At 34.4% G+C, this 16,793-nt stretch overlaps 1 non-coding gene across 1 annotated transcript; it reads right to left on the minus strand.

Moving 5' to 3' along the window:
- Positions 1-8,016: 8,016 nt before the first annotated feature.
- On the minus strand, positions 8,017-8,148 carry LOC115030038. Its single transcript, XR_003835630.1, has one exon. It is a non-coding gene; the product is annotated as a small nucleolar RNA SNORA71 (small nucleolar RNA).
- Positions 8,149-16,793: the final 8,645 nt, after the last annotated feature.

Here is a 16,793-nt window from a genome sequence, read left to right on the forward strand (position 1 = left end):
TGATTCTTTAGGTGCAATGCTGATGCATTCTTCACTTGCTGTAACTTGGAATTTTGAAAAGATGTGATTAATAAGCCCATACCTCTATTTATTTCCTTTCTTGCATATTGATCTTGGTAATTAAGAAATAATAAAAATCCACAAGGGGGCAGGAAACTAAAAAAGAAAAGTTTTCCAGCATGACTCAAACATTCACATGTATCTTCACACAGAGATGTATGAACATACATATTCACAAAAGCTGAATATCAAAGAACTAAGTAACAGGGGATCCCAAAATGTTTCCTTAGATGAAGTCATAATCTAACATGGACTATGTGGAGATGTCAACATCATGAAAATATATAAAATATTTCAATATGGGAAGAATTTGTAATTTATTTTGGATAGTTTTAGAGTACATTAAAACTCCTGATGTGAGAAGTTTTTGCTTTCATTTTGATAAATGCATTTATTTACTTTTATGTGACCTTTTGCAATGGGAGGAACATCTTTGATAGATATCTGAGCACAGTGATGCAATTCCTCAGATTTCGGCACCAGTTAAAGGAGATGCTGCAGTAACTGGGTTTCTTTTGTAAGAAAGAGAATTCTGAACATGTAGCATCAGTAAATAAAAGGGTTCAGTAAATTTGTCAAACTTTGTTCTGTGAGTAGGATTTATTTTCCTTTAGTGCATATTCCTGACAAGCAGGACAATAATGTATGTATGTACTGAATATATAACCAGAAACAATTATAAATATTTAAATAATATGTGTGCAATTGTTTCTAAGTGTATATAAAATAAAATTTAAAATATATCTATAACCACTGACCAACTTGTACCTCTCTCATAAAAAATTCCCATAGTTTTTGTATGCAACAAGAAGTTCATGATAGTGCTTGCAAAAACAAAAGGAGAAAGCCGGGGGAGGAGGAAGAAGAAGAGAAAGGAGAACAAGAAAAACAGGAAGAAGGGGAAGGAAGAGGAGGAGGAAGAGAAGGAGGAGAAGAAGGAGGAGGAAGAGAAGGAGGAGGAGGAGAAGGAAAAGGAGGAGGAAGAAGAGGAGGAAGAAGAAGAGGAGACGGAGGAGGAGGAGAAGGAGGAGGAGGAGAAGGAAGAGGAGGAGGAGGAAGAAGAGAAGGAAGAGGAGGAAGAGGAGGAGGAAGAGGAGAAGGAGGAAGAGGAGAAAGAGGAAGAGGAGAAAGAGGAAGAGGAGGACATCTTTCTTTTAGCATTAAATATCACCTAAAAATGTAGGGGAAGCAAAGTGTAGACTGTTCTGGTATCTCCCTGTTCATTTTAATCTGGCTGTCAATAAACATTTTCTCTGGCAAGCTTTCTTGTACACAAAAGACTTCAGTGATTCTTATGCTACATAGAAATGATTATTTTCTTGATTATAAAATTACCCTCACTGACTTTAGAATAAAAACATTTAAAATAAAAATTTCTCAAGTTTGCCTAAGGACACAGTGTCACCAGCAAGGTATCAGAGATGATGATTGTCCTGCCTGATTCCTCTTCCTGAAAGCAAAGCACTATTGAGTAACATTTTCTAACAGGAAATCAGTCATAATGTAGCAATACTACTATGACTTCATTTCAGAATATTTCTGCAACCTTCATTTAAATCACCTTCCTTTTCATATTACTTTGTGTGAGGAGAGAAATATCATCAAAAAGCATTTGTTCAATGCCAACTAGAACTTGAAAGTAGCCACTATATTTGGGAAAAATGCTAAATATTTAGGACATATTTCATGTCCTCAAATTGAAATATAATTTTACACATTATTACTCCATGACTTGAGGAAAATCCAAGATTAAGACCTTATGCTTTGACAAAATGTCAAGTACCCAGGTTAATCTATAGTGGCTACTAAGAGAAAAAGCCAGATTTCTGAGATAAGATAGATGCACTTCTCTAATTCATTCAATTAAGGCAAAGTCACAAGATACTCAGTGATGAGCTATGTGTACCTACTGTAAATGTGTGTGTGTGTGTGTATATATATATATATATATATATATATATATATATATGAATAACCAACAACCTAGACTAGCTGTATTAACTACAAGAAAACAGAAATACAACATAAGCTAAATTTTATGGAAAAGGTAGTGAACAGATATGTTAAAAACATCAAAACGACCTATTGCAAAATTTTAACAGTAGGCTGTGAAATTTAAAGGAGCAATCATGCATCAAAAATAAACAAAACAGTAAAAGGAAATTTATAAAAATAAATAATAGGAAAGCAAATGTATCACTGGGGAAGTGTACAGTCCTGCTGCAGGCAACATTACGCACATATTATCATCTACATTGAGTCAGAATAATAGCCCATTTAAGTTTTAATGAAAAAGCACGGAAGCATATAAACAGCATTCACCAGTTAAGGAGTGTAGTAAATAAGATTTTGCCGGTTTTGAAAAGGCTTTGTGACGCACTTGTTTATTCTGGAAAATAAAATTGTTTCCTGTGTCTGTTAACAAGCCTCGCTTTGTGAAGCATAGACTTCTGTGGGGCTGACTCCTGTTTGGAACCTTTCCACACTAATTACAAAGAGGAGAAAAGGCGGTGTTGATAAATGCTGCACTTCTTGGCCTCTCTCAACAGCTCTCTCCAAAAATTAACTCGGTTGTAACCCTGTGTGAATAATAGCTTTGTGGCAATAGCTGAGAGAAACATATTGTTAATGATTGCCATCTTGCTGGGCAGAATGTTGGGACAAATTTTACATAACAGTGAAAGATGTGAGTTTGCAGAGTGTTGAAAGACGGTTTGCAGTTCAGTTGTATTCTAAGAACCCTATCACATTGACTTCAAGAACCGTCACAAACATGCAAGAAGAAAACTGTGGCAACTTAGAATGGTTTAAAAAGTTACAATATTTTTATATTATCTTGATTCCAAGTGTTTAAGTAGAATTAACTAAGGTGCAATTTCTCAGAAAACACATGTAATGCAAAGAAAGGACTGGCATTGTATTTCATCTTAGTAGCTCATTAAAATGCAGATGCCACTCATGGTTAATAAGCACGAGTACCTTTGCTGTGTTTGAATAAAACCTACCTTAGAAGGCAATGTGTCCATGTATAGCCGAGAGATGAAAGAAAGAAAGAATGCGCACACTGAGCAACTGACTCCATGGCTCGGTTTATTACTTAGAAAATATGAGAGAAATATAAGTGAAAATATGAGAGGAAGTTGTTTTAACTGTTACAAGAAGAGCTCACTGTAGGAAATAATTAATCTCATGTGCATGCTGGTTTGCATTCAGAGACTAGGATTCAAAGTGATTTTCTTCCTGACCATGGGATAACATTCTTACTTTCATGCTCTAACTTCTCTCAAAAACATACACATCTGTGAATGAAATGGAAATCAAAGATTTGATCAGAATTGCTCTATGGAGTATCAAATTAAAAGTCCTAATTGACAAACTCACATACAGCTGAGAAAGAAGTCTCAGTATAACTGTTAAGGAAACAGTGCAATCTAGGGAAACCAGCAGACCAGTGGGGTGGATGTTTCTTACAAAGTCTTCATCTGTGTGTGTGTGTGTGTGTGTGTGTGTGTGTGTGTGTGTGTGTGTGTGTGCGTGTGTGTACAGAGATCCAGGTCTGGGATGTACATAGAAATGTAAGCTTAGCGGGGCAGTGGTGGCGCACGCCTTTAGTCCCAGCACTTGGGAGGCAGATGCAGGCAGATTTCTGAGTTTGAGGCCAGCCTGGTCTACAAAGTGAGTTCCAGGGTTACACAGAGAAACCCTGTCTTGAAAAAAAAAAGAGAGAAAGAAAAGGAAAAAAAAAAGAAAAAGAAAAAGAAATAAAAGCCTATATCCAAGTGCCAGCCTGTGAATATCATTTAAAGCAGGAAAAAACAGATGACTATATTGTATAATGTGCTCTGGGAGAATAAAGAAGTTGGATTCTAGAATTGGAAGGAAGTAAGGAAACTCTCAAAAACAAAACTTCATAAGCAAGGAAATACTTGAGATAGATTCTGATTTATAAGACCAAATTAAGAAAAGACATTTCTTTTCTATACTGTTGTTCTGTTATTCATCTGATGCACATAAGCAAACATATTAACTCAACAAAAGTTTCTGTTATGAAGATCAATCAAACATGAGTTAAATTTGTCAATCAAATTATTGTACTGTGCATCCTGAATACATACAAGTGATGGCTTTAAAAACTCCAAAAGCTACTTATAAATGAAATTATTATCTACTGAATTTCAGCCTAAGAATGGCAAAAGTGAATATCCTAAGTAAACCAGTGACAAAGGAAAACCTTGATGATGAGGCATCCTGCTAAGCCTCCTCCTGCTATTTTGTGTTCTACTCATTAGCAAATTGCGAAATCCAGTTCTATTCTCAGGAGAAGCGTTGATGACCTATCTGATACTTTGTACTATAGAAGTGTATACAGGGATAATGGAAACCATGACTAAGAAGATCAAACAAATATCAAAAATAGAATTAAGGCAAAACCCTCTGAAATAGAAGAATATATTCAGTAATTTCCAAGTAAAAATAAAGAATTTATTTTGATCAAAGATTAACATATTTTAAGAAAAATCTACTTTACGGTTGGTGAGATAACTCGGCAGATAATGTACTTGCTATGCAAGCATGAGAACATGGAATTTAGATCCATGGAGCCCATATAAAATTCAAGCATAGTAGTAATTGCAATGACGGAGAAGGAGCAGAGACTGTTACAACCCATAAGGTGACTGGATCTGAATGGAGAATTCCGGGTTCAGTGAGAAATGCTGCTTCAAAAATCCTGTGAAGAGTGAGAGAGGAAGATGCATGAAGTCAACCTGTGGTCTTCATGTAAACAAGCATGGACTAGTATATCCACGAGTAGACGTACAGACACATACATGTCACATGCATACACACCCTAAAGAGAATGAATGAACAAAAGAAGAGGGAGAGAGACACAGAGAGAAAGAGAAATGGAGCCACTGGCATTACCTAGATATATTTTCACACTCATGCAAAGAAGTCAGAGTTTGAGGTCAGTAGTGAGAGGAGAGAATATATGGATTCAATCAGGGCTGATGTAAAGTGTACTAAAAGAATATCATTGATTGAATTCCCACTTTATGAGTAGTCCAAATTGAGGACAAATTTACTGGGATTGTTATATGTTAAAATTTAATGATTTAAAGAGAAAGAGTTATTTATATAAAGTGAAGCATGTACAAAAACAAATACATTGAAAATTAACTTGATAAATATATCAATAAACTAAAAATAAAGAGTAATTAACATAACATAAAAATTTGCATTTAAATTTTAGTAGGATCAATACATTATGTTATAAACTTTGATTTTTATATAAAATGAACATTTCTAATGCTGGATTTATAGTAAACATGGCTAGAACTCAAATGACCTCAGAAGAGCTCTAACACTGCTTTGTAACAGACATTGGCTTTTTTCTACTAGCATATTTGCTGTGATTTTTTTCTGGAATTGAAACTACATCAAGTCTCTGGGATTGACAGATTTCAATCCAATTAAGTGATCACATTATGAATCAGAAAACTAGAATAAAATTTTGAAAAATTGCTTCAATTCTAAATTTTGAATATTTAGGATTTTTTCTTCATACTCTAATGTTTATGAAGAAGCTACCAAGTCAAGGCCATAATTGAGGTTCACTTCAGAAATGTATTAATTCAAAACAAGAAATCTTTATCTCAACCTTAAGTCTCTGCAGAACATAGCACGCTCACAAAACTAGGTCACAGCTTTTTAAAAGATCTTTTCGGATTCTGTAGGCTGCCGTTTTGCCTGAACGATGGAGTCATTCGCTATACTTTTTAGCTTCATGAGGTCCCATTTATTAATCAGTAGCCTGAGCCATCGCTGTCCTGTTCATAATGTCCTTTGCTGTGCCAATGAATTTAACTCCAACACCACTTTTGATTGGGTTTAAATCACACTCAGTGTGATGGAACCCATATTTGATACAGCCAAAATGACCAAGAATCCAAGTGTAGATAAGTCATGGGCCGTAGGGGAAACCTACAGCTTATTCTGCTAAGGTAATGTAGTCATGAAATGGCCCTTAATGATTTAATGCTATACCCATAGACTTGTGTACTACTCAACCCTCAAATGAGAAGCTTCTTTGAGTCGTAAAAGATAATTGACACAGAGACCTACAACTGGACCATGTACAGAGAGTAAGAGATTCTGGCACATACAGTAATAAATGGAATCTCTTTATCAAACCACTTTCCTCAAGCTTTAGAGAACTCTTCAGAAAGAAGGGAAGATGGAAAGATTATTTTAAGAGTCATAGGTAATAGACTGCATTGCAACCGTATCCTATATACCCAACAGGCTCAACACACATATGAACTCTTAGAGACTGTGACGACATGCTTAATACCTGAAGAAGTTCAAACCAAATTCCCAGCACCGAGAAGAGGTAATGGACAAAAGTCTCACCGTTAACCAAGAAGCTTTTTGAAATTGATGGTTTCTGGCCAAGGGAAAAACCTGTTTTCTTCAATGGAGAGTCCCTGTGTATGTCAATCAGACTACAATACATACCCAATGCCAGGAAGTAGTTGGCCAACACAAAATATGTTCCATTTAGTGGGGGGTTTTTGTTAGTTATGTTTTGAGTTTCTGCAAGTCTTGCATTTATATATTTTTCAAAGAGAACACATGAAGTTGCATAGGTAGGAAGTTGAGGAGGATTTTGTAGGTTTGATGGGAGAGGAAAGAATAGGAACAAATATATTGCATAAAGAATTATAAGTAAATAATAGTCATGCCATAGGAGCTGCCTATGGCAGCTGAATTACTAGAGAATGTCATAATGAAAAAATAAAATAAAAATACTCTTACAGACAAAATATAAAGGGAATCCTATAGGATTTCCATTTTGGTGAATCCACATAATTCTATTTTTACACCAAGAAGGAAGTATTGAGATTCCCAGAATGTAGGAGAGAGGATTTTAACATTAACATTGTGAAGTCCTTCAGGTTCAGTAGTACATTAGTAAAGTGAAGGTCTACACTAATATAAAAAGTAAAGATTACTTGTAGATATCTGATAAAGCAGATAGTTGGTCTAAGACCAAGTTTCTCTAAAATATGACTTTAAAATCAAAGTCACAAAAACATGTATTGTTTGTGTGTATGTGTGTGTGTTTGTGAGTGTGTGTGTGGTTGTGTGTATGTGTATGTGTGTGTGTTTGTGTGTGTTTGTGTGTTTGTGTGTGTGTGTGTGTGTGTGTGTGTGTGTGTGAGAGATGANTGTGTGTGTGTGTGTGTGTGTGTGTGTGTGTGTGAGAGATGAGAGAGAGAGAGAGAGAGAGAGAGAGAGAGAGAGAGAGAGAGAGAGAGATTTGCAGAAATGTTGAAGTGAACGTTGATCCTACTCTCTCTGACAATTGAATTATAACCAAACATCATTTTATGTTATTTCTCTGCTTATGTACAGATAGTGTCTGGGTAGAGTTTCCAGTGGTTAAGTCATTGCTCCACGAGTACACAAGTTTCAGGAAATCTCAGTGAGAATCAGTGTCAGGCCTCAGAATAGACCCCACATTTCTTGATACAGATATATTTAAATGTTTTGTTTATAAATATTCTTACAGTCTCTTAAGTACATGTTTTCTTTTACTTTGTGTCTTGTCTGTGTTCTCAGTTTCACTAAACTAAGTTTCTCACCAAGTTTCTTTCCTCATCTTCGTTTTAGTAGAATGACCAGAACTCACTTTTATTCTGGCTTTAGCTTTTAGTTTTTCATTTAACTTCTGCACATTATTAGGCTAATTGTGAACTGAAACAGTTCCATTAAAATTGAATTCATTTCTACATATATAGCATGATCAACATTAGAGAGTTAATTATATTTCAATTAATGAATGGTATTTAAATTAGTAAAAACCTAAATAGATACTATGCTGGAGTAAAGAAAAAAAACATTAAAATAATTTTCAAAGTAATTTTCTTTTTTTAGGCTGTGAGAAGGAAGATTTATTAAAAAGCACCAGCGTTTGGCAAGGACAAGTGTAGATCCTCCAAACACGGGGAAAGGCTTTCAGCATCCTCTCCCTGCAGCATCAATGCCCAGGGCACCGGCAGCCCACAATCACTTTCAAATACAGGGGCTCAAAGTAATTTTCTATAAAAATTTTATATCTTTAAATTTTATTTTTTAATAGTGTAATGTCTAATAGTTTGATGCCTATTCTAACAGTGTTTTAAGTTCATTGAGTTTTATACATTTAATTCTGATTAATGTGAATTCTGAATTTTTAATTTATTTCTCTTTTTATAATACGTTTTATAAATTTAAATTATTTAATATTTATGTGAACTAACTTCCTCAGACATTTTGCCATTGCAACATGCTTTTCCTACTGACAATATTGTTGCAAAATGTTCTTAAGTTCCTTGCAAATGATTCTGAGTAGCCTTTTTTTTCCTTCTAACTCATTTGGATTTAATATGTTGTCTCTCTAATTTTTTAAGTGTGACTAAAATACGCTTACTGTTTATAAACTTTGTATTTATCCTAATAAGACATCTTAACAGACCAAAAGTATTTTTAATACTATTTGTATAATACTTTCTCAACATCCAGTAAAGAAATCTAAATGCCAACGCGAACCTTCTTATTTCCCACTTATGCAAGTCTACACATAGTATTTCAAAACATTAAAGTTATTAATTGCTGATTGTATCAGCCCATAAGCCTATCAATGGGAAATTAAATATTGATAACTATGAGCCTTGCCCAAATCTAAGAGTAATGCATTGACATTAGAGATAAAACCCAGGTAAGTCATGCTTTACACATTTTATACTTTGCTATACACTTTGATAACTTTCTGCCTGAAGCACAGGTAGGAGTGCAAAGCTACTTAATGACATACCCAAACACTAGTCCTGGGATGTAGGTATTTGCAGGACCATAACAGTTTCCAATCTCTGCAATTAACTAAATGCAATGCAATATAGATAGATAGATAGATAGATAGATAGATAGATAGATAGATAGATAGATAGATAGACAGACAGATAGGTAGGTAGATAGATAGTCTGCATTGGGAATATGGACTGATTAACACAATTCCATGTCCAACCCAATAAATGACTTGAACTACTGTTAACTTTATCCAATTAGCTCCTAATTTTGAGATAGACAATTGTGTGACCCAAAATGACCTTGGACTTCTGCTAACCCTGTTTCTACCTTTCAAGTTCTAGAATTACAGGTATATATTAGCATAGCAGACATTAACTTCCACTTACATTTTTTTCAAAAATCAGGTAGATCAATTCTTTATTTTTTAAATTCTTATTATAATTAAAGTTATGTTTGAATGTTTTACATGTTGCTGTTTCATTGTTTTTGTAATTTATAAATTGTGTCGCATTTCTGTTAAATCATAGAGAAGATATGTATACTAAAATTGCAATTCTAAATGGAAAATAGAAATTTTGCTATTAAAAATAACATAATTTTTGGTTTATAAAGAGACAAAAGTATGTAAATAATCTACTGTATGAATAAGATGTCATACTGATATTTAACATGCACCTACATTTTCAAATAGAGCCATAAAGACTGTTAATTTACCCATATAGTCCTTTTATAAGAGCCACATAAAATGTATATCAATTATTTTTTGCTAACTCTATCAAATGCCTTGTTTGAGCTAATTATTTCCTTCCCTTTCCCGCACATTAGTTCATTATATCATTTGAAATCCAGTTTCTGCCACAGAAATTATTTTAAGACCACATTTCCCATTCTTTCTTGGCTGAATACATTTTGCTCCGAATAAAAGTAATAGAAAAAAGTCCTTGGCTGCATAAAAGTCCTTTGTTGGTGCTTTTGAACTCCCTGGTTGTGGACTACAAAGAGTCCGGCGCTCTGCCTCTCACCCCTGTAGAACAGAAAGGGTGCCTTTTGTGGATCTTGATATACAGGATACATTACTCAGTGCCTTTAAAAGCTTTATGAACCTTGATGGAAATCAGAGGTGAAAATGACAGTTCAAATGTCTAGTCTGGGTTTAAAGGATCTACAGTAATAGATTTTTCTTCATAACAGATGCAGATAAGACAGTGAGAGTTGTTCTACCAGTAAAAGCAGGCTCTGACTTACGGTCACTACTTTGTACTCCCCAAAGCCATAGCCCATGGACCTCCTCGGAAGCAGACCCACCTTCCACAAGTGGTGCTGGGAGCAAGGAAACATGATTTTGCTTATCAAGATTGGATAAGTTTTAAATCATCAGTGTCTTTCACTCGTAAGATGAAATTTACATTTAAGGTGCCCAGTTAACAATACAGCTGCTATTTAACCATGATTAAATATTTCATATCTGACTTAAAGATATTTGAATTATCAGTGCTTAAGCCAAAACGTGAGTTAACATATGAGCCCTATGAACGCCAATTTTATTGAAAATAAAATGAGTTTGATGTTATGAAAATCACAGATTCATTGTATGGGTTGGACATTCAAGCACCCATGAGGACAGCAGAGAATACGAAGACATATGGAAGAAGGAAGAAAGTTGATCAGAGGGAGTTAAAAAAACCCAATAATGCTCTGTTTTGAGTCTGTAAGTTAGAGTTTATATGGAAATTAAAGGAGTGAAGCACAGCTTCTTTGAATAAAGAATGCTTATTAATATTCAGTGACAAAGTAAATTGCTCCCTAAAAGGTCGTGATTGTCCCAGTGCACTGCCTGTTGTGGTTGCTATACAGGTAGGCATCCTTGGGTGGGCCTAGGAGGTTTGCTGCTTGGCAACACTGTCAGGCTGGGAAACATGGTAGGGATATGAACAGAAATGTCTGGGGAGGAGCTTGGTCAATTAGACTTCTGGGATTATCAGTCTCGAGGACCTATGCACTCCACTCAACAGCCTTTTATTCTCACCGATTGTCTAGACTTTTCAACAGTTCCACTGCAACTAAATTTTCACATTTAATTTAATTTAATTTAAAACATTGTTTACAGTATTACTGAACTGATATTACCACAGTTTGTCCCAAAGAAGTGTCTTTGCAATAGGTAGAAAATATTTAACCTTTGCTACAATTAATTAAAATGGAAAGAAAAGGGGAATCTAAAGTGTTTCTATACCTATGGGTAAAGGAGTGAACCATAGGCCTGACAAAATCGGCAAAATGTATTAATACTGTATTTCAAGAAATAGAACTACAAATGTGTGTCTAATGTCAGTCACCATGGTAGCATATCTTTGTGTGATGCACTAATACGACTACTCTAAAAATGTGCCACTTATTTAAGTTCACGACTGCAGGGGTTGAAAATGTATAATACCAGTTTTCAGACCCTTGTGGTATGCAGAAGATAAAGAATGGCTGTATATCTGAACCTAATCTCGTTCTATAGCATCAATTTCTACTGGTAGAATTATGCTTTACAAATACATAGTAGCATTTTAAGCATACCTTTCCAGGCTATATTTCTTCTGCTCTAACAGAATTAGAAAAATCAGTCTTCCATGCCCAGTTTTCATCCTTTAGGGGGAATAGTATAAAATCTCCTGGGCTGAGTGATGTATATAGATATAGTTATATATGAAAGATATAGATGATATATATATACATATAAAAATATAGATATAGATGATATACATATAGATATAGATTTAGATGAATACATATACATAATACAGATATAGATGATAGAGATATAAATGTAGATATAGATATAAATATAGATGATATAGATAGAGATGATAGAGATATAGATGTAGATATAGATATAAATATAGATATATTGCTATAGACTATATAGATATACAGATAGATGATATAGATAGAGATGATAGAGATATAGATGATAGAGATGTAGATGATATAGATATAGATAGTTATAGATGTCTCTATGTGTGTCTATGTCTGTATCTATATGTATATGTAAGCATATGTGTATGTATGTCTATATCTGTATGCATATATTTATATCATTAATTAATTAGATATAGAACTGCCTTGAACATTCTCTACATTTCAAAGAACACCTACATGTAAACACATAGACAGACAGACAGACAGAGACAGAGTCAGAAACAAATATATATGTTTCTATTAAACAAATACCACAAAATTACATCACTGGGTTGTGAGACTATTGGATGTTGGTAGATTAAACCTAGGAGGTATTGAGTGGTATTTTCTATGCTATTTAGTAGTTGATCAAATGCCTTCTTCTCTTAGCAATGCTTTTAGAATTCTGGCTGGATTGTATTCTCACAAGCACTTAATATTATGTTTCCTTTCCTCTATTGTTTCTATTTAGCTCTTCTCTTGGATATACAAGCTACAGCATGGTTTTAATATCCAGTTGCTTGATAAATCTTGAACTTTACTCCCTTTCTACATCTTACCTTAGGTAGGTATTATCAAAAACAGACTTCATGTGAAGGGTTTGTGTGAGGGTGAGGAACATTTACAGTAGAATCTGTTCGGCAAGTCCAGTTAAATAGGCCTTGAAGGGACAGCAATGTAAGTTCTATTCCAGGTAGAATCTCAGAAGAGTCCTGACTCTGTAGCCTTAGAATTCTAAAAGCAAATATGACTTATTTCTAGGATATAACTGTTCTTTGCAGCACACTTAATAGAGTTTTAGATATATACTGAATGTCAAAAAGATATCTGTGTGTTCTCAGCTGAAAGAAATACTAACATCCTATTGTATGCCTTTATTTTCATTAATATGGAACTGATTTTTGTGTATTTGTAAGTTAGAAAACAAGAATCAGATTTTTTTTCTGTGTTAGTTTGGGTTTCTCCTTCGGTGATAAAACCCCATCTCTAAACCCTAGATAGAGTAAAGAGGAGTTTATTTAATTGAGCAACTCTTAGGTAAGAATTCATCATTTAAGTAAGCCAGGACAGGGATTCAAACCAGGCACCTGAATTCAGGAGATGATAAAACAATCATGGAGAAATAATGCAATACTGCTTACTTTCTTTCTCCCCATGGCAAGAAAAGAAGTTTTTTTCATGTTTTCTTATACAACACAGGACTACCTGTCCAGTTCAAAATGAGCTGGATCTTACAATATCTTTGTACCTTTCTTACACTACAAACATTTTTTACAGGCAAACTGATAGAGATATTTTATCAATTGGGGTTCCTCTTTCAGACAAATCTAGCTTGTGTTAATTTGACCAAAAAGAAAAGAAAAGAAAAGAAAAGAAAAGAAAAGAAAAGAAAAGAAAGAAAAGAGAAAGAGAGAAGAAAAAGAAGAAGAAAAAGAAGAAGAAGAAGAAGGAGGAGGAGGAGGAGGAGAAGGAGAAGGAGGAGGAGGAGGAGGAGGAGGAAGAGGAGGAAGAGAAGGAGAAGGAGAAAAGAAGGAGAAAGGAAGGAGAAAGAGAAAGAAAGAGAAAGAGAAAGAGAAAGAGAAAGAGAAAGAGAAAGAGAAAGGGAAAGGAAAAGAAAAAGAAAAAGAAAAAGAAAAAGAAAAAGAAAAAGAAAAAGAAAAAGAAAAAGAAAAAGAAAAAGAAAAAGAAAAAGAAAAAGAANGAAAAAGAAAAAGAAAAAGAAAAAGAAAAAGAAAAAGAAAAAGAAAAAGAAAAAGAAAAAGAAAAAGAAAAAGAAAAAGAAAAAGAAAAAGAAAAAGAAGCATGGTAGTACCAAGTAATACCATATATTAAAATTTTAGTTGTACAATTTGGAAAATTCTTCCATTTATCCCACTCTGCTATTTACAATCCCAATGTTACTAACAGGTATCAATGTTTATAAAATATTTTTTCTTTCAGCATTTGGTACTATAGGAAAGTACTTTCTAAATGAATTCCCTTCACTTATTAATGAACTTAAAGATGAAAACTAAGGAACCATGATGTCAACACTTGAGGAAGGCCTGAATTAATGTGCTTTGATAAAGGCAAGGTGGGTAAGGGGTTTTAGGGTGATATAAAATAAGAATCTATTACAAGATTCACTCTTGTTTTGAAACCCTGAATGAGTCATTATCACTTAATACTTTATTTCCTTCTACCTGGGAAAGTAAGGGTGAAAGTATTGATTTATCAAGTCTCATTTCTACCTTGGTCAAGTGCTACCTTTGAGGGTGTCAACAGTGCTGGGTGGCACATTTCTAATTTCTAAAGTGTAACTAACAAAAATGTCTTTTATAGAAGTCTTTGAGAAAGGAGAGGAAAGATAGCTCTTGTGCCTGGGGAAACAACTGATAATTTATACCTATCAATACTTCATTGAACCTACCTAGAGATTTTCTCGTAGCAATGCAGAACAGGAACAAAAATGAAGAAAGGATTTGGCATAAGAGCCAGGTTTTCACAAGTATGCCCAGTCACTCAGCAACATAGACAAAGCAGACTTTACAAAGGAATTTTTAAAACCCAAGCCAAAGTTGCTAGCTACCATATCTCAAATTCTTTATAAGAATTGTCTCTGGAAACTTCCTAGAGACATAGTACACCAAAACTCATGCATCGTTTTCATCTGAATGACCTGTGGCAAATATTCTGGACTCTGGCTTTTCTTATTTGAACATTTCTTTTTAAAACATTAAAATATACATGTATGGTTTTGGAATACTCTTTATTCTTCAATAAATGTCTGATGTTTTGAAATCACGTTAGGTCTTCAAGAAGAAATTGTTTATGTTTGGATTGAACAAAATTGCTCAAAATATTGAATCTTGGTCTGTGTTTTCCACATCTTTTAATCCAAATATTTAAATTGATGTGAAATGGTCCCTTTCTTGCCTACAAATATAATTATTTCCATTTATGGATTGATACAGGTAAATTTGTAAATAATACAAATGAAAATACACTTATTTATGAATATATAAATATATGTGTGTATATAGGACTATATGTGCATATGTGTATGTACAAAGATCCAACTGTAAGAAAAATCACTTCTTTCTTTTACAAATATAGATTTATATGTCAATATGTAATTAAATAATATCTGTTCATGCATATCTGTCTTCCTATCTATATAAAAGAGGGATTAAACATAGGTGTATGTTTGTGAGAGTATATGCCAAATCACAAAATCATTGTAGAACTCAGTGGTTGTTTAATAATTTTATAAATGATCAAAATGGTGGAAGTGACTGAACTATAATTATGGCATCTTGTGAAAGTATCCCTATAGTGTGATTACTAAAACATTTCTTGTATAAACTAGTCTCTGTTCACTTGTACTGGCCATAAACTGTTAAACTATTGCTGAGCCTGCTGTAAATTCCTATACAATATGATCTCCGGGGTATTGAGAACTGCTTGGCCACTTAATTACAACCTCTCTGCTTCTGAAACAAACAGACACCAAAAATCAAACACCAAAAAAAATCAATCAATCAAACAAACAAAAAGAAACAACCAACAAACAAAAACAAAAGCCTTCCTTGCTGCAGATGTCCAAGAGAACTGCCTTTATGTATATGTTACAATTGTGGTTTTTATCTTTAAAAACTTGAGTGAAGTAACCCAACTATAAAAGAACACACATGATATGCACTCACTGATAAGTGGATATTAGCCCAGAAACTTAGAATACCCAAGATACAATTTGAAAAACACATGAAACTCAAGAAGAAGGAAGACCAAAGTGTAGATACTTCGTTCCTTCTTAAAATGGGGAACAAAATACCCATGGAAGTAGTTACAGAGAAAAAGTTTGGAGCAGAGCTTGAAGGAACAACCATCCAAAGACTGCTCTACTTGGGGATCCACCCCATAAACAACCACCAAACCCAGTCACTAAGCAGATGCCAAAAAGAGCCTGCTGGCAGGAGCCTGAAATAACGGTCTCCTCCGAGGCTCTACCAATGCCTGGCAAACACAGAAGTGGTTGCTCACAGTCATCCATTGGACGGAGGAGCACAAGGTGCCCAATGAAGGAGCCAGAGAAAGTACCCAGGGAGCTGAAGGTGTCTGAAGCCCCATAGGAGGAACAACAATATGAACTAACCAGTACCCCCAAGCTTCTTGGAATTATACCACCAATCAAAGTAAACACATCGTGGAACTTATGACTCTAGCTATGTATGTAGCAGAGGATGGCCTAGTAGGTCATCAATGGGAGGAGAGACCCTTGGTCCTGTGAATATGCCCTGGTATAGAGGAATGCCAGGACCAGGAATGGGAGTGGGTGGGTTGGGGAGCAGGAGGAGTGGTGAAGGGATAGGGGATTTTTGGAGGGGAAAATAGGAAAGGGGATAACATTTGAAATGTAAGTAAAGAAAATGTCTAATTAAAACAAAAACAAAAACAAAAACTTGAACAAATGAGGTTGTGGCTGCATCTAGAAACTTTGCCTTGGCAGCCATGCCAGTCAGCCCTAAGAAAAGTTTCCATGTGTCTTATTCAGGCATCTTGGATATTTTTCTCTTCAGGTACACCATAACAAACGCACACTACCATAGCACATATTCTCCAATTGTGTGGTCAGTGTATTTCCACTAAATGAGTGATATATAAGTATTCAATTTCTAAAGACTGTTTTAGACGTCATTACTTTGAATATCAGTAACTGGGAATTGTATATAATGATAGATCATTCTCCATTGCTTCTCAGATCCACTTTTGTTGTAAATGTCTATGATGGCATAGAATGTGGACTGTTCTTCAGTAGAAACACTCCATACAACTCGGTTTATATCTTTTTTTTTTCTTTCTCTTAACTGCTTTTTTTTTTTAATTTTTTTTTAATATTTTTATTACATATTTTCCTCAATTACATTTCCAATACTATCCCAAAAGTCCCCCATAGC

The sequence above is a fragment of the Mus caroli genome, chromosome 19, assembly GCF_900094665.2.
Source record: "Mus caroli chromosome 19, CAROLI_EIJ_v1.1, whole genome shotgun sequence".
In the NCBI taxonomy this organism is placed as follows: domain Eukaryota; kingdom Metazoa; phylum Chordata; class Mammalia; order Rodentia; family Muridae; genus Mus; species Mus caroli.